Below are 20,711 nucleotides of genomic sequence, written 5' to 3'. Positions count from 1 at the left end.
ATTTTATTAAAATAGTCATAGTTGTTCTATATACACTGCTTTGATAGTTTTTAATAATGCCATTACTATGGATGAGCTATTTTATTCTAATAAAACATTATAAGTACATACATTGCTTTGATGGTTTTAAATTATTGTCACTAAAATGAACCATTCTAATACAAGCATACAATGTCAAACTGTGCCACTGTTGTAACCATTTGTCACTTTGTTTGTCTAACCTAGCGAGCACATTAGCTGACATGGCATTGCCACATTTATTCATTTGATTCTTACACTTGATTGATTAGCTAGGTAAAGTAGTCATGCATCAACAGGGTTCTATTTTATAACATAGATAATTCAATTTTGAATAAAAAGAGCCCAATATCTGTTACTCTTTGCGATATCAATTCTTCCCTTCACAGTTGTTGGCTTCCAGTGCACCTTCATAAAGACACATTTTGCTACATAAAACTGGCTCTCTACATTTTTGGTATATTACACATCAGAAAACTAATTTTCACAAAATTATAATTACAACCTTTCTATATTATTGGGTGTATTGATACACTCACTGTATGACACAATTGTGATAACAGCTGTGCCCCTGAATTGCAATTCTTCTGCACAATGGTGTACATAATAATTAAATCATTTTTTCATCCTTGAATACATTAATAAAAGGTGAACAAAAGTACAGGAATTTTAAGTGCAGGAGAATATGTATTGCAGCTGTGCATCATGCAACTTTCTAAAAAAATACAACAGTCTAATTCATTTTCCTAAAACATACTGTTAAATGTACTGGTCTAATCATTATTAGTGACTTAAGGAGTCAAATGTACAGGTCTGATCACTATTGACTTAGGATTCAAATGTGCCAGGCTAGTCATTTTTAGTGACTTAAGGAGTCAAATATACTGGTCTGATCATTACTGACTTAAGGATTCAAATGTGCCAGTCTCGTCATTTTTAGTGACTTCAAGGACTAAAGTGTATTGTTCTAGTCATTAATGGTGACTTAAATGGTTACATTTTACTCCTACTCTTAATTAGTGACTTAAGGAGTCAATGAACTAATCTACTCATTACTGGTGACTTAAGGAATCTAATGAACTGTTCTAGATATGAAATATGGCATTAATGCTCTGTGGTTGTGCACTGCACATCTTAGGTGGCATGTCTTTTGGGGTCATTTACAAAGAAGAGTTTCATACTAAAATGCAAAATGTTTTATTCAAGCTAACAATACAATAAGTTTATTTGAGTACACATAACAAAACTCAGGGGAGTTGTTAATGGTTCAAAACATAAAAGGAAAATAATAACAAAACTAATGAACTACAAAAGCTATCATTTGCAATATTTTTCTGTCCTTTATTGGTCAAAGAAGTGCAAGGTCAACTAAGTCACATGTGTACATCAGGGTTTCCCAGTAACAGAATTTTGACAAAGCAATAAAAAAGACATGTACACAGAATATGCGTAGTACATGACCATTGAACTTTGAATGCATCAGGCCAGTTGTCATTAATTATTAGTGACCTAAGGAGTCAAGTGTACTGTTCCAGTAAATACATGTATGAGTGACTTGAGGAGTCAGTCATTATAAACTAAAGGAGTTAAACAACACAGGTGACATACTCTTGTCACTCACTATTGGTAACTTGGGGAGTCCAATGTACTTTTTCTTGTCACTATTGGTAACTTGGGGAGTCAAATATACTTTACTTGTCACTATTGCATAAAAGTTATATTCACTGTCAAGTTACAATTGGTTAAATACACTATTCTGGTTACTTTAGTCATTACCATGAGTAAAATGCACTTTTGAGTCACTTTTCATGATGTCATTGTCACTTGTTGAGATGTCAAAGTATGTGTAATCTAATATTACTACTCTACAAAGTAAAACCTGACTCAAAATTATAACACATACACCAAGTAACATTAACATTTAGTTGTAAGTTTCCTTTCTTATTAGGCTAGGAATTTTCAGAATGATGAAAAAAAAATGCAATCTTACTGATTCAGAAGTAGTTTCATCGATAATGCACAGATGTGCAAGAATACATGATTTTGTGCAGACATATAAGCTAAAAACGACAAGATAACATCTTTGAAATAATTGATAACCCTGGAGATCTTTGTGTATTCTCCACTCATTAATATTTCAATGTAATGGAACTTTCAATTACGCAGACATAAAGCAACATGATGATATCGCATTTATATTACAGAGACAATTTTATTGATGGCAATCTTTCATAAGAAACAACAGCAGTCACGTAGACAAGTTAACAGTCACACCCCAGATGAGGCTTCATATATTTAGGTTAGAACACAGATATTCAGAATGACAGTCTGGTTACAATAAATATAGATGCACCTAAATTATTAGACTGTAAGGTACGCTGTGATGGGGCGCCCTCAAACACCGGTCAACCCTAACACGTGAGAGGAGGCCGGTAAGGGCGAAACGTCATGACGTATCTTACAGTCTACTACATAATCAAACTAACAAGCAAGTATACTCAGATATTATTCCCCAATATTTTTCTTTGTTCAGCTGAGGAAAATATGAGTGACCTAAGGGGCCTTGTCACTATGAGTTGTGAGACGAGTAGTGACAAACCCTTACGTCACGAGTATTTTCCATCAGAATAAAGAAAAATATTGGGAATACTATAAATATACCAACATAATTAAATGAAAAATAACACCAATGACGTTGTAGTACAACTGTATTTGGTTGTTGCTATGGGTGTGGTCTTGTTGCTAGGCATTTTTGGAATCTTTATTAACTTGCCTACCCTTCCCAGTTTTCATCTTTGCAAAATAAACTATCATTTGGCTGTTGCTATGGGTGTGGGCATGTTGCTAGGCATATTTACATACATTTTTTAATTCTTTATTCATTTACCTACCAATCCCTGGTTTTATCTTTGTAATATGCATCATCATTTCATTGTTGATAAGGGTGTGGCCAAGGTTGCTAGGGTCAGTTGTGTCAAAAAATTTTGAACCATAACTGCAGAATAGCACCTGCAGAAACATCCCCACCATCAAATTTCAGCCACACAGACCTAATTTGTATATCAACAATAAGCCCATTCTCGTATCCTTGTACTTGACATCGCCAAGCAATGGCGTGCAGTAGAGATGCTGGATTGGAACCCAACAGGTTTATACTAGAACACTCATAAACTGAATTGAGTAGCTGTATGTTAAGATTTCAAGGAGAATGACTATCATGACAAGGCTGCTTGTAATAGAATAATTACATGTATATTTCAATCCCTATATGTTCAGTTTATCTTGGATACTAATGCTGTGTTTAATATTATATGTTTGACTCATGGACACTGAATTTTTAAATAATAATACTTTGAACTCTTCTAAAGTAAGTCTCAGATACATCTACCTACGCATGTGTCTAGCTGCTGTTACTTGTAAGGTGAGTTTATCTAATTGTCAGTCATCATTCGTTCTCTTTAACATGCTTTTCATTGGTTGGGACCTTGACTCTTTCCAATACAGCAGTTTGAGAGCATTTCACAACATGTGAAAATCACTCCTGGAGAATAAGTAAGTAACTTTCCTATTTACTGAGGCATGTGTCTTGCATGATGAATTTCAGGGTGAACAAAAACTGTTGTCCTTGGATGACCTACCAGCCACAAAATTATAATAATTTTTCATTCATAACACTTAACAGTATTAATTTGTGTTAATATGATTTCCTTTTGCTCTAATAATTATTAATATTTAATGAACATTACCAATAACATCCATTAATTTATACTGAGGACAGTTTTTAATAATTAATTTATGAATAATGTTTGCAAAGACTTATTGATAATTTAAATTAGTGATTTCAAATATTCATAAACAAACGTCATTCAAATTAATTAAGAAGTGAAAGGTGAGTATCTCTAGTGAGGCAATATATTCTATGGCTATAAAAGTTCTAGTTACATGTAAAGGCAAGTTCCCCATGGGATTGTGAGGTATTTGCTACTTCCCAAGACTAGTAGTATAGGTCAAAGGAAATAGTTGTTACCTGACAGTCACTGGGGGAATACCTGGCACCTGCAGCCTGAATACAGACATTCAAAAGTTGTTTTATCAAATTAAATGTTCACATAGACTTGTATTGAAATTTGTGCAATTTTTTGATGATATTGATATGAGACTACTATCTTCATCTGCAAACACTGTACAACTTAATCATAGTACTAAAATGTACAGTGTGTGTACATGTATAAAGCCGGTAGTCTGGATGTCAACATAATAGTATCAAATCATCTCTGAGAGATCTCGAGATTCCATGAAAGATAGAACTATAGGTTAATATGCCAGTTTATATCATGGACTTGAGATTCCATGAAAGCACTATAGGTTAATATGCCAGTTTATATCATGGGTTTGAGATTCCATGAAAGCACTATAGGTTAATATGCCAGTTTATATCATGGGTTTGAGATTCCATGAAAGATAGAACTATAGGTTAATATGCCAGTTTATATCATGGACTTGAGATTCCATGAAAGATAGAACTATAGGTTAATATGCCAGTTTATATCATGGACTTGAGATTCCATGAAAGATAGAACTATAGGTTAATATGCCAGTTTATATCATGGGTTTGAGATTCCATGAAAGATAGAACTATAGGTTAATATGCCAGTTTATATCATGGGTTTGAGATTCCATGAAAGATAGAACTATAGGTTAATATGCCAGTTTATATCATGGGTTTGAGATTCCATGAAAGATAGAACTATAGGTTAATATGCCAGTTTATATCATGGGTTTGAGATTCCATGAAAGCACTATAGGTTAATATGCCAGTTTATATCATGGACTTGAGATTCCATGAAAGCACTATAGGTTAATATGCCAGTTTATATCATGGGTTTGAGATTCCATGAAAGCACTATAGGTTAATATGCCAGTTTATATCATGGGTTTTCTAACAATTCATTATTTCATAACTTAATTGATGCATGACATATACGAAATGTGTGCAAAATCTTTATGTTTTGTGAGGAGACAACAATGAGCATGATGGCAAATGGAGTCACTGGATACTAGTTGTCACACAGGCACTATGAAAACTAGTGCATGATGACATGGTCCTGGGATGTGACATCAAAATTACAAATATTGTGGAAAATAGTTGTCTAATTTCTCCCATGTGACATGTTCTAGACCAATCATCAAACAGTTTGCATTAGGACTTCCAGTAAGGGACGATCACAAAATGTTACATAAGCTTGAAATAAATGGACTTTGTTCATTTAGGGTGGGAGAGGGTCTGGTATCTATGCAATTGCTGAACTTCACTTTCGCTCTTACCTAAGGGGAATTTTGAAAACTTTCACCCCTTCAATGATAACAGGTTTTGTATTTACTCCTGAGATGTTCAAGTTGATTACATTTACTTCTAATGTAATATACAGTGCTAGATTTGCAGTAGTATTTCAATGTGTTTTCTATGTGTTTACATGGCATCATATATATAGATATGTCAATGTTGCCCTTGTGAACGGCCATTTAGGGGGAAGAGAGGAGGTTTGTCTTAAACAAAAGAAGTTCATTTAGTGAGCTTGTGTGACACTGTGCAATTGTCCACCCTACTGTTCTGGCATAATACAGACCACCTACATATGTAGATAACACACAAAACAACACATTTAGTGTTTGTCAAATTCATGATTATATCGGAAATAAATGTCATTTTGTATAACATATGTTTATGCTTTAGGCACATATTGGATTTAATGAATCTCCAAAGTTGTTTTTACAGATTTTCCATCAGATATCATGTTTGTTACATGACCTTTCAAGTTATGGATTAATGGAAATTTAGCTTAGCTACTGATATGCACAGAGACAAGTTAAATCCATGTACAAAAATATGACACAAATCAACACTATACACTTGCATCTGTATACACAGCTTTTCAAATATAATGAAAAGTTTCACTGAAGAAAATAACGCCTTTGCCATTTAGTGGTCCCTACAAAATTTCAAGAATATAATTTAAGTGCTCTTTTTTCAAAGGTAAGACAAAAATCCCTGAAATTTTTCTTATCGCACACTGAGTGATTGTGATATCTCCTAAGTTTATCATAATTATAACTGACCATCCTGAGATATGCAATGTACATAGTACATTTAGTTGAATTCTTGGATGTTGTAGAGACTATTGATTTTGCACACAAAACAAATCCACACTGATGCATTAGGGAGACAAGAGTATAATTAGCCCTACTTTTTTAATTCTAGACTTTTTAATATAGAAAAATAATAAAATATTGGTGGTGAATGGCTTTATCTAAATCGATTAAATACATTAAACTATGGTTGCTGGAGAAAGATAACGGTATCATCATTTTATCATGATATGACATGATGGCATATATAGTACATCAGATCATATCTTGATTTGTCAGAACAGGTCATCATAAAGAAATATTATTCAAACTAGGGAAATATTTGTAGAATTAATCCCAGAGCAGTAATTTTGAGGGTCAGACAACCCTTTGATTGTAAATGTACAGTATCACTAGTTTACAGGCATTACAACAAACAAATGGTACATGTAATAGTGTTTATAGAATGTAATGTGGAGACACACAGTCTGATAACAAACTGATATAACGCTAATGAAGCATGAATACTTTGCCTTTTACATACAAAATCTTAATACCAGTATTAGGATAGTCACATGTGATACTCCTGAAATGGGCTAGCAACAGAAATTACACATGACATCATGTCCAAAAGGTTGAGTCAATGGCAGAGTTTGTCGCTGGTATGCACATGCACGCTTGCGTGTGTGTGTACATGCATGTATACATATGTGTTATGTCTATGGACTGACTTTAAGACTTGTATCGATTATAGGATAATGAAACACTTTCCTGCAACAGGCCAATTATAATTTGAAATTGTAATCTGACTGTAATTACGTAAAACACATTTCTTGTACATGTCTACACATACACAATGCAGACAACACTCCTGTGCTATTAAAGTTAGTTGGTGTGGTGCTAATGCATCTACATCTTTGACAAATGTCGCTTAATTATGCATACACTTGTTTGAACAAACGATGAAAGTACAATCTTATTGGTACGGTATTTGGACTTTGGAAAAACATATCGTATAATTTCTACCCTCATTTTTCTCTTTATTCCACTTAATTTGTAAATGTTATATATTAAATAAGTATTAATAAATGAAAATACAGGACGGCTAAATATTAATAAAGTTACGCTTGCATAAAGTAGATATACTTTAAAATATATACAAAGTAAATATTTGAGTATATCACTATGTCATAATTACGATTATGTTGTGAAATTATAATGAATCAATTCATGGCAGAATTTAAGATATCGATGGTTAATTCATATTCAGAATGAAACATTTAAATCTAAACTTGTGAATTTCTGTTGGGACTACAACTTCTTAGTCATTTTATCTAAACATTGATCTTTGAAGGAGTGGTAATGAGGGATTGTGCATGGTAATGAGGGATTTGTGTCAAGACAGTCTTTCTTAAAAACCGTATCAAACCATAGACCCTCCATCAAACATTCAAAAATAAATACCAAATTGAAACTTTCAAAAATTCTAAATGACAGCAGCTTAAGACAGTAAAATTACATAATGGCTTTAAGAAGTAATTATAATGGAATGATACTATAAAAAGGCAATGTATTTCATCAATTCTACCGTCATGAAGTTACGATAACAATAACCATTAGAGACCTGTCTCAATTCCGAGTGTATTTCTTGACCTTCGTACAGTTCCCGAGTGACTTGTTTATCTTTTGTAATCAGCTGACAGTAGTCTGTGTTGGGGCCCATGGCCATTTTTCCTTACGTAAAAATACTCATAATATATATAGTCAAAGTTTCATTTGTGCCCTCATTGAAGAGTGAAGAGTAAATGATGAAGACACTGCACTTCAGCTTTATGGACTTACACTGTACACAAAGAGATCAAACATGTTAACCTCAAGAATTCATCAATGAATTAGACTGTCTGGTATGAAATTCTTTGTATTAGCAACAGTTTGATGACATCAACAGTTATGCCTTTTTCCTCTTTTTGTATATGCATTGCAAGAGTGAAGCTGTACCACATGGACTAATAATAAAACAAAGCCAGCCAATCACATGGTTCATAGCAGCTTAGTAGAGGGAGTTTAAATAAAAACAAAATGTGCAAAATGTGCAAAAATTAAAACTTTGGCAAACTTGTCAGAAAGAAATTTGAATGATACAAGGTTAAATAGGCTTGAGAAATGTCATGGTAACAACAAAGTGACATTGCATGTCTGAGAAATGACATATTACAGACGGATTGACAATTGGAAGGGTGGACGGACGGACGGACGGATGGATGGATGGATGGATGGATGGATGGATGGACGGATGGATGGACGGATGGATGGATGGATGGATGGATGGATGGATGGACAGACAAAAATAATGCATTGAAGAGGGTATGCCATGGCACTTTTCAGATCACAGACTGCCAGTAATGAAGTTAAATTCCTCACTGGAATGAAATTCTGCCTTGCATTTTTAATATTTCATAAAATGACACACTTGTGGTTCAATGTACATTAATTCAATATAATAATGTTTAATGAGTCTGGTATGTGACAACATTGTATTCCTTTGACTGATTGCTAAATTAATTAAATACAGCCCAGTTTGTCCTACAGCAGGTGAAACAACTAATAATATACCAGGTTTTAATCTAAAATTACAGATTGCCAGAGGAAACTACTTGGAATGCACAATTGTGATATTGTCATAAAGTGACAGATGATAAATTCCATTGTTGTTTTATCAATCCACTGAAACCCTTCAATAACATGTCTCTAGTGTAGAACCCATGCTATGATGTTCTATAGAAATGGAGTGGCCTGTAGAGAGCTTGGTTTCCAGACTATGATGACCTGTTCACCACAGTATTGATCCATTTCATGCAAATGCTTTGCTCTAGTATTCATGTACTAAAAGGCTGGCTTCTGATCAAGCACAAAAAAGGAACGAAATGACCTGTACTGAGTTTGGTTTACAGGATACTGTACTGTATCAACCTCCCCAGCACATATTCTTCCATGTGGTGCAGATGATTCGCTCTAGTCTTAAACTGAGTCCTAGTACTCATAACATGTACTAAAACTGGCTTCTGGACAAGCACAAAATAGCAATGAAATAGCCTGAAGAGAACTTGGCTTTTAGGCTACAGTGTCAACCTGTCCAGCACATATTGTTCCTTGTGATGGAAATGATTTGTTCTTAGTATTCAAGTACTAAAATGCTGGCTTCTGAACAAGCACAAATTCTCATAGCAATGAAATAGCCTGAAGAGAGCTTTTACTTGGTTTTCAGGCTACAGTGTCAGTGTATTGTTCTATGTGATGGAAATGGTTTATTTTGAGTACTCATGTACTGAAGCTGTCTTCTCAGCTATGGTGACCTGTCCAGCACATTATTGTTCCATGTGGTACAAATTATTTGCACTTTTGTACTATTTTACTAAAGCTGGCTTCTGAACAAGCACAAATTCTCATAGCAATTAAATAGCCTGAAGAGAGCTTTTACGTGGTTTTCAGGCTACAGTGTCAGTGTATTGTTCTATGTGATGGAAATGGTTTATTTTGAGTACTCATGTACTGAAGCTGTCTTCTCAGCTATGGTGACCTGTCCAGCACATTATTGTTCCATGTGGTACAAATTATTTGCACTTAGTATTATTTTACTAAAGCTGGCTTCTGAACAAGTGCAAACTCTCACAAGAATGAAATAGGCTGTAAAGAGATTGGTTTCCAGGCTACAGTGAGAACTGTCCACCACATTATTCCATCTGGTGTAAATGGTTTGTTTTGAGTATAATGTACTATTAAAAGCTTAATAACAAGCACAATCTCCTTAGCTACATGGATACTAGGTGATACATTTACTCTGATGACAATCCTACTGATCATTCAGTAGATCAGCTTGTCTACACCTACACAGACTTGTTAATATGTACATCTCATTACATGGAAAGGGTGTAGACTTTCACTACTTGTCCAATACTGACTTTGCTGACCAGTCCTGTTTAAAACAGTAACAGTAACCATATACTACATGTACATGTCAACAAGAACAATTTTAGCTCTTAAAGTATACTAGCACATTATTTCTTTATAGTTGTTTATCCATCACCTGCTACCAATTTCACCTGCATTTAGTATCTTTTGATTGAGGTAAATATTGTTGTCTTACAATGTTGTATTATATTGTGTTACAAAACCTACCAAATTCGGTTGAAAGCTCTTGATTTCATTAAGTACTATCATTGTTTGGTAGCAACATATGTAAGGTGACAATTAATGAATGATCACCATCAGAATTCATGTGTGTACACCTCACCAATGAGGATGAAATATGCATATGATAGCAGATTTATCAGTTGCACAGCAGTCAGCCTTACACATCACAGACTTATTTACAGGGATGTTACTTATCTGAAAGTTACTTTGAGTGATTTGATATCCTTGAAATTTACTTCATTACTAGTAGTAAATCGATGAGCTACTTAAAGTGGTAATTAAAGCTGTTACTGTCATGAATGTAAAATTAATTATGTAGGGTGTTTTCAAACCAAGGAAAAATGTTGTTTTGAGTTTGTTTGGTGTGCCTTTTGTCAAAACAGAAGATAAATGTGAAAATGGCATGCCATGAACCCTTGTATGAAGATGGTCAGTTGGTGCTTCATTTGCAGATCTGTATTTATATTATATAACTACATGAATTAACAATTTTCTGCTATTTAATGGGTATTTGACTATTCTGGGATGTGTCAACAGTTCTGGACATACATCATTGCTATTGGATTAACCAATAATCAGACGGATCAACAATTGGTATGCATGTACGAGATGTTACATTGCTCAAAGACAGAATTAAAGCTTCATTCCTGAGAAGAGAAGAGTGCCTTCAACTGCTAGTAAGTGAATCACACGATCAATTTAACTTTTTGCTTCCACAGCATGGACAGTATTTACTATATGTTTACACCAAGGTCACCAGTGAGGGTGTAAATTCAATTGAATCACAGTCTACCCAAATATGTTTACAAACATTGGCTGACCTGAACGGTTCTCTTTTTTTAGTTTGGGTAAACATTAGAGTTTGCCGTAAGGACCAGTATTTTTGTCCAATGTAAACACCCCTGAATTCCCAGACTAGAAATATCATTTTGATCTCTAAAAGGCATAATATCATTTCTCTGAGTGCTTCATATAAATTAATAATAAAGATAACATAATTATTATAGTACAGATAGAAGTAATGTTTCACTAATATGGATTTGTACAGATACAAGTTGCTTTTAACATACACTTTACCATGGATGTAATTGCTGAATTATTGCACTAATTGCAGAACAATGGTTTTTGTTATATAAGATGACTGAGGAATATTTGGAACAAATACATACAAATACATACAAACAATAAATTAATTGTTAATGCATTGTCACATATATTTAATAAACACCTTTATGTATATAATTATGTGATAATATCTTAACTAGGCAAAGCCCATAAGCTCAGGCAGGGTAGATTCATTTGTGATTGGCTACCTCACGGTGATATTGTAGCTAGTGCCCTCCGGGTGGAGAATGCGCATAGTATATAGAACACGCAGGTGTAGTCACTGCACCGCAATGCATCCTTGGGTAAAACCACCAAAAATACATTGCATAGTATATAGGATGCGCATGCGAACTAGTCACTGAGCCGCTACGCGAGCTAATAACACTGTTTACTGTTTTAGTACAATATACAATATATATGAGAGGGCAGCCATAAATGACACAAAAATATAACTTAGATATTACTACATAATAAATACCCCGGGATATTCTTTGCCTTGTGCTGTGAGAGAATGAACATTAAAGCTCAGTGGTCATGCACATCTACCAAGTAGTCGTGCACTGCACATCTTCCAGTGTGTACATGTTTTAGGATGTTTACACACAATAGTTTGACACTACAATTCAAAAGTTTTGTGTGTTTTTCAAGCATGATTCCAAGGTATACATGTATCTTGGTTTAATCTGTTCTCTTTTACTGATTTGCTTCTCTTTCGATTCTGTCTCTTGTTCTTTAGTAAAATACGGCAAAAAATCTCCCAAGTCAGATGTGCATGTTGGGGTCCCAACACAATGGAATGTTTACTAAGCAACAAGGGATAGGAAGAGAAGCAAATCAGTACAAGAGAAGAGATTAAACCAAGGAATTCCTTGGGATTACACATGATGCTTGAAAAACCAAGATACATGTACTTCTGAATTTTAGTAAATATCCCAAATTATATGTGCATGACTCTGAGCTTAAAAGTTTGTAAAATCTACCAGGGATTAAAAACAAATTATAGGAAACAATGATGCCCCCCCCCCTTCTGTTACTAGGGTTTCCCAAACCTTTAACAAAACAATGATCTCAATAAGCTGGTTTGTCACTTTGAGCACAATTCATCTGATAAAAGTAAAAGTATGTAATGAGACTTCAAATAAAATTATACAATCTCTAATAACAAAATGGAGATACTAGAGATGGAAAATTACTAACTTCCATGCTAATTGATGAACTATTTCATATATCTTATTGCATTCATTTTGAGTTCAAGAAGTCCTAGTTGCTTCAAATTACTTATCAGAAATGATATGATATCACGTATGATGCCTAGACTGGCTGTTCTGCCAGTACCATAGAAGAATTAAATAATATCATTTTACAAAATATACAGTAATCACTATGGACAATTTGATGCATTAGTGGTATATGATGCAACTCTTAGGGACATCGATATCAGTCTGCATGTACTTTTTACAAATATCATCTTGATGACATACTGACACTAATTTCGATACATTAATACCACCTGAATTGCTGTCAAGTAATAATCAAATTCATTCCCCATCATTTTTGTTTATTCAGCTGAAGGAAATTTCAGTGACATGAGAGGCCTTGTCACTTTGAGTGTGACATGGGAGGCTTAGTCACTTTAAGTCACAATGCCACACAAGAGCCTTGTGTATCTATGTCTTCAATGTTTTCATGTTGAAGGAAGGCAAATTATGTAATTAGTCAATTCTACACTATAGGCATAAGTCTTTCCTTCATTTTGGATTCTACATATTTCATGAAGTGCATTATTAGCTAAAATGAACTAGTAATATGTTACAGATAAATATATAGTATAAAATTATCTAAAATGGTGATGTCAGTGACACCCAACTAAACTGAAAGTTGGTCATTAATTAGACTGTTTCAGAATTTGTTGACTGTCTCACGAAAAGTTTTGACCATGCAACACTCACACATTACATTCTTATGTATTAATTTCAATATTATTAAGATTAAATCAAGCAGACTGAGATACAAAGACAAAATATCAAGCATCAGATCATCTTGCCTTCAACAATGTATCATTTAAATATCCCTAGGAACATCACCTCCATTCAAACATGTACAAAGTATATAACATTCATATAGCAACTTATAAGTTGAAGTTTAAATAAACAAAAAATCTGTTTTTAACCTAAATTTTCACACCAAGAATAGTATCACCTTGCATTGAGTATGTTCTCATTTAGATACCCTATGAACACCCAATCTAAAAGTCAGAAAAATAATTCGTTTCTGAGTCGTTGACTTAAAATCACTTTTTTCCACTATAATGTGCACACCACTTATCTGAATACCTTGAACAATCACCCAAATACAGATAGGCAAACAAAGAAACATCCACTAGTACCATGGTCACTGACACACCCATGTATATGGCATATGCACACACAAATATACATGCATGCACTCATAGACACACACACACACACATGAGAGTATTCACCCCATACCTATAGAACAACTGCACCTATAAACATATAACATTTTATCTACAAGTAGGTTTTGACTGATAGTAGTATTTTACTTTGGGGTTGTTTGAAATAAAACCATTGACAGCTATTTTATTTACTCCTACTTAAAGCATGTAATATCCAGACTAGGGAACACATCGCATATGTTAACACCATCATTTGAACTATCATTGCAAACTTTGATGAGTGAAACATGTTGTCAACTATTTCAGCCCCTGTGACCTGCTATCACTGCTATTAATGTAGGTAGTTGGTATGCCCTCAGTAGTAACATAGTAATCCATAGGATCAAATTAATGTATGCTGTCATACAGAACTACAAGCTGTTGTATATGTGTTCCCATATAGACAAGTACACATAATGTTCCCCTCCTCCCTTCCTCCAAAAGGATGAAATCCATATACTGGGTAGTATGATCTTCTTTGATGTACAGGGATTAAAATTAGTTGCACACAACCCAAAAATCCTAATTAATATTATCTAAAAACTACATAATATTTAATATTATTATGTATCAAATACATATTGGGGTTTAAAAAGGTAATTCAAATCACAGATAAAATGGACAAAGACTGGGGTGTGAAACAATTGCAACACTAAATGTGTCAGACAGCAATACACACTTATTATGTTACTTGTCATTTGTAATGTACACTCTTGTTTAATATTACATTTTTTATTTAGTTAGATTTTAGTTTGTATCTTACACTAAGTTTATTCTTGTCATTTTTTCTATTTTCTATTATTTTTGTGTGTCATATAATCAATATCTGATAAAGATGTATATGTTCTACACTGTAATGACTGTTCATATTTGACTATACTTTTGATGTTTCTCATCACTTGACATAACCCTATTAATTTTTGGCTCCGGTGCAAAACTTTCTTTAAAAAATGCATGCCCTCTGTAGCTAGTGTAGCTGAATTTTAAAAATAATTTATGCCATGTGACATCACAGCTTCCTGTATTCAGTTGGAAAGTATTGTTGTCAAAACTTGCCTCCTGTAACATTTCAGATTTTCCACATTGCTCATATGACTGTTTATGGAATCACACTGTACAAATTTACACTCACCATTATATTCCAACGAACTGACCACCCCACAAATTTTTAAGCATTACAACGAGAAAGAAAAGAGTCACCCTTATTAGAGTAATTGTTTTGTGGTTGTTTACTTCTTTTTAAAAAAAAAAAATTAAAAAGGAATATTTTTTCTCTCACATGGAGATTTCAATGTCTGATTTACATGTTTGCTGGAATATATTTTGGCATCTACTTATTCTTAGATTGTTCATAGTTTTACTTGTTCCATTGTCACTGCAACTGTTTGCTGTTGTTGTTATTGTCTGGTCCGTCGGACCAGTACCTTACTGTTAATAACTATGTTAAAAAGTCATCTGAATATACAGATTCATAGGTAGACCTTGTACCACTAATTCTTTCAGCAAGACCACTGAATTTTTTAAGGCACTGGTCTGGGGACCACCAGTTCACAAAATGATTTGTTCACCCCTGCAGTACCATACTGAGTGAGTGTATTTACTCTTTTTTAAAGTTGAAATTTAAAAATGCTCATTATTATTCATTTGTTATTGTCCTATTGTCTAAAAACAGTGCTGTGAAACAAATGAATTATTTATACTAAAAACACATTTTCAGACCAAACACAGCAGTTTTAAAGAATTCATTAACATGCCCTTTTTTGTGATATCCTTTGCAATGATATCAACCACATCAATTGGCAATAACAGACACTCATCAGTCATACAAAAATACACACTTGATGGTCCAAAGTACCTATAAATCACAGTGATAAAGATTATTATCAATAATTTCAGTGTTATGTGTTAACATGTTACCTATAGGCTAAAGTAAGATGTATGGCCTCTGACCTTTAACACAAGCAAACAGCTAAAATCCTGCTAAGCTTAGAAACAAGCTGTTCCACACACTATTATTAGGTAGGATACAAACAACGTAAACTACACATGTAAAAACTATACACAAAACATGTGAACTAAGTGTCTTTGTATTGAAAGCAATTAAGATGGGTTTACACACACACACTCACACTCACACATGCCGTACCCTATAGATATACAAAAATATATCACTATATGATGCTATTTTCATTTTCCATGAATTGCCAGAGATATTGGTGCATGCATGGTGCACAGTTTAGATACCAACATGACCCGATGTGCAGGGGGGGGGCTAAATATAGAAAGACTTACTACTACAAAGATATATACCAGTAAATAGATTGATATACTTCTGAATTAATATATTCAGTCAAACCTGTGTGTCCTGTGTATGTTGGCTTGATGTGCATGTGTTGACTCTACAAATAAATGCAAAATCAAAACCATGTACGTTTGTCAACAATTTGTAAAATTATGGGATGTGTGTTTAACCACTACTAGGCAATCATACACATGTACTTCTCATTGTAAACCACTCGCTGTCTTCTTTACAACAGTAACAGCAACACTGTCTCATGTGTGCTACATTACTTTTCATTGCATCAGTGAGAAACTATGCTCAGGCTTTTGAGAATGATACACTTTTAGTGACTACATTCAAATGGAAACACGATTAAAAATTACTAAAATGAATAAAATCACAAAAATGGTCACTGTAGAGAGGTGTTTTATTGCTGCTGACATCCGGTAATACATCTAACATAATGTGACATAATGATGACTAGGTATCATATCTAGGGTAATTGTTTTCAAGCAACAATCTTCCAATAATATTTTTACTTTTATATACATTCACAATATCTTGTCTACTGTATGCGTTCCAAAATAGTTTATTCTTTTGTACTGTCAGTGAATGCAACTTTCAAACACATTTTGAGATTCAAAGGAAAGAGTCACTGACTTGAATTTATAAAATTGAGTTATTCAGAGCCTTCAGCTAAATTATATCGCCTGTTTTATTTCATAGAAAATATGCTACTGTGAGGGCAAGCCATGCTATGTTGTGTTAGTCTTCTCTGTATGAATACACACTGCTGTGAGGTTAAGCTGTATGCTATGTAAAATATATATCTGTTTTATATGACACTGTTAGTGTAAGCATGTTTCACAACAAGGAACCACCCACTACTACTGATTGGAAACATTCAGTTTGACAGCTTAAAGCAAAAAGAATAATACTAAATTCATCATAACAATCTAAAATGAGATAAAGAACATTTTAATGTCTGTGCATAGCCATTACATTAGTCAAGGTATGCAACATGCAATACTTGACAAAGCACTTTTCAAATAGCCAAATGCACTGCTTTGACATCTTTTCAATAAGTCATCAATGGGCTTTAACAGCATGAAATATAATTAGAAATTCAACTCACATTGGCTGCATCAGTGCAAACATACGTAGTAAGTGAGAATAAATACTAGACACGTCATAAGAAAAATGACAAACAGAAGTAGAACAAGGACCACAACCACCCTTGTTGGTTATGCAATATTTAAGCACATACATTGTATACTTTGTCGCTAGCAAATTGCAATTTTATTTTCTTATATTTAAGAAATTAATTAATAATTCAAAGATTGGATGTTTGAATATCTGGGGTACTTATTTGTTTAATTAGATTTTTCGTTTAAAAATGAATACATAATAAATTTTCTCAAGGACAGAGAATATGTCTGATTGGCATGTGTGACGTAAACAATGCAATATTAACAAGTATCAGGTAACCCCCACATCCACATATAGTAGAGATTATTCGGCAAGCTTATTTCTAAACCATCCACAAAGCCTGTATCATCTGCAGCCATCCAAGCTAGTTCTAGCATGTTAATGACATATCAAAAACTGAGTGCTGTACAGTCCCACTATGAATATTTTAGATGGTATCACAAGAAACAGAACATGGAATGACCTTCTTTTTCCAAGTATCAACAAAATTATCTGACTTGTGAAATTTAAAGGTACAGTTTAAAATGCAGAAAAGGGTTCAAATGACACGTTTATAATATTGATTTAATTTTGACGTCTTATTTAATGCATTCCACAATTTCTGCATTTTTAATCCATAAATGTGACTACTATACACTTCAATGAAATTCAATAATATTCTTTAATTGTCTCCTCTCTCCTACCGCTCCTTGGGAATTCTACAATGATGTATCTCATATCTCCTATCAGTGTGTCCCCTAATGACAGCCAAATTTTGTTGTTTTGATAAAAATAGCACCAATGGCGTTATAGCACAACTGTATTTAGCTTTTGCTATGGGCGTGACCTTGTTGCTAGGCATATTTGCATACATTTTTCGACACTTTATTAACATGCCTGACCTTCCAACTTTTCATCTTTGCAATTATAAACCATCATTTAGCTGTTGCTATGGGTGTGGTCTTGTTGCTAGGTATATTTGCATACATTTTTTGAATTTGTATTCATTTACCTACCCATCCCGGTTATTATCTTTGTAATATGCATTGTCATTTTAACTGTTGCTAAGGGCGTGGTTACGGTTGCTGGGGCCAAATGTGTTAAAATGTTTTCAACAATCATCTACACATGCCCAGATGCATCCCCATTATATTTCAGCCTAATCTGCTCAGTAGTTTTGGAATTATAGATTTTTCACCAAAAAGACACATTTGTAGCTCTAATTTGCATATCACTGATTGGATCATTAAGTCATGAACAATTTTATTATAACAACCTGAAGAATGTTCCAAACCAAATTTCAGCCCAATCTGCTCAGTAGTTTTGGAATTAAACATTTTTGAACAAAAAGACACATTTTCATACCTAATTTGCATATCACTCATGGGATCATCATGTCATGAACAATTCTTAATCTAAATACCTTTAAGAATGTTCCAAACCAAATTTCTGACTGATCTGCCGAGTAGTCTTGGAGTTTAAGATTTTTGATCAAAAATCACATTTTTTGACCCAAGAAGATCATTTTGATTTGAACAATTTCCCAACTAGACACCCAAGGTAATACACCCACCAAATATCATGGCAATTGGTCCATCAGTTTGACTTTGAGTTGTTTACACACACACATCCACACGTACTCAGACAAACAGACACTTTGCCATGCATATGGCACTACTGAACCTTACCAGTTCAATTGTGCTAAAAACTGGTGTTCATCAGTATTCTATAATAATCTCCTATAATAGACTTTATGGTGTTCAACAGAATTCTACAATAGGTTCCTATAGACTTTATGGCGTTCATTAGTATTCTATAATAATCTCCTATAATAGACTTTATGGTGTTCAACAGAATTCTATGATAGGTTCCTACAGACTTTATGGCATTCATCAGAATTCTACAATAGGTTCCTATAGACTTTATGGCATTCATCAGTATTCTATAATAATCTCCTATAGACTTTATGGTGTTCAACAGAATAATTCAAAACAATTATAATTCAAAAGCTTTTACTGAATCAGATACATAGATATTCTTTATAAGGACACTTTTGTCCTGCAATGACAGCTAGCTATTAAACATAAATCTCTATCATGGAATGCCTTCCATGGAAAGATACATCCATTTTTGTGTTCAGAAATTATGAACTCAAATTCCATAGTAATTACATCCCCCTGCGGTGCTGTACTAATGTCTCATCTTCTCATTATCTAGTCGTCTGGAGGACAGGTCCCATAGAAGTTGTTCACAACACTTCTCCATTGATGTCTGTCCTGCAAAACTTTTTTCAAGTTCAGCAATAGTTATCCCGTGTTCAGAGGCAAGTAGTGTTGGGTATGTCAGATTTGTCTAATGTCTACAATCTTGATATGCCTTAAAAACTTTACTTGCACATAAATAACCCTTGTAAAATTCCAAGAAACGTGTAACCAATCTGTCAGGTTGTTTTTCAATTCAAATACTGAGTCATTGTCTTCAGCTGTTGTTCAATATATTATGTATTAAGGACATATCCATATATGGCAACCATTTAATGATTGGTGATACGCTTCCCAAAAAGGGGCTCATATGTATGTCCAATTTATATGTTTTATAAAAGATTTAAAAGAACCAGCCCACTTATAATATAATGCAAGTATGTGATAATTATTATATGCTAAAATGGCTGTATTCTCTAAACATGTCACTACGTAGATGAATCAACAGACTGGAACCTAATCCCAAGCAAAGCTGTGCCCATTTATGGCTCAAACATTAGGATAATTTATGATGGAAAATGTAAAAATACTGTTAAAAAAGACAAGTTTTTAAACATAATTTGTACTTGAGTAATTTATAGACTTAACTTTCTACACACACCTAAATCACAACACTGTGAATACAATATTGTAGAATTCCATCTTGAAATATAATGTCTATAACATGTATACATTTATTGGTATGGTAAAGTCTATAACATGTATACATTTATTGGCATGGTAAAGTCTATAACATGTATACATTTATTGGTATGGTAAAGTTTACAACATCATTGACATAGTTATACAAAGGAACGGAATAGAAATTAACCCATGCCACAATGTATTGACTGTCTTCAAGGCAGAAGAGGTGTATTAAATAAAGTAGCCAGAAACTTCCCATTCCAAATTACTTGTAGAGTTAGTAGGTGTGTGATATATGGAAAGACACACTTATTCTAGTACACAATTAAACAACTCTTGTAGGTTTACTATGAATGAAACTGCCATATATGCTCCAGGCCTGCATGTCAATGGAAGGATAGGGAACTCATTTAAAGTGAAATCACTTCGTTTGGTACTCAACAATCAGGCCTCTAAAGCA

At 33.7% G+C, this 20,711-nt stretch overlaps 1 protein-coding gene across 2 annotated transcripts in view; it reads right to left on the bottom strand.

Moving 5' to 3' along the window:
• Positions 1–20,711, bottom strand: part of LOC144435723 (protein kinase C beta type-like) — a 128,916-nt gene that overhangs the window by 42,699 nt on the left and 65,506 nt on the right. The window lies entirely within an intron of this gene.

The sequence above is a fragment of the Glandiceps talaboti genome, chromosome 5 (genome assembly GCF_964340395.1).
Source record: "Glandiceps talaboti chromosome 5, keGlaTala1.1, whole genome shotgun sequence".
In the NCBI taxonomy this organism is placed as follows: Eukaryota; Metazoa; Hemichordata; class Enteropneusta; family Spengelidae; genus Glandiceps; species Glandiceps talaboti.
The sequence above is the reverse complement of the archived record's forward strand: the minus strand, read 5'-3'. Positions and strand labels throughout refer to the sequence as shown.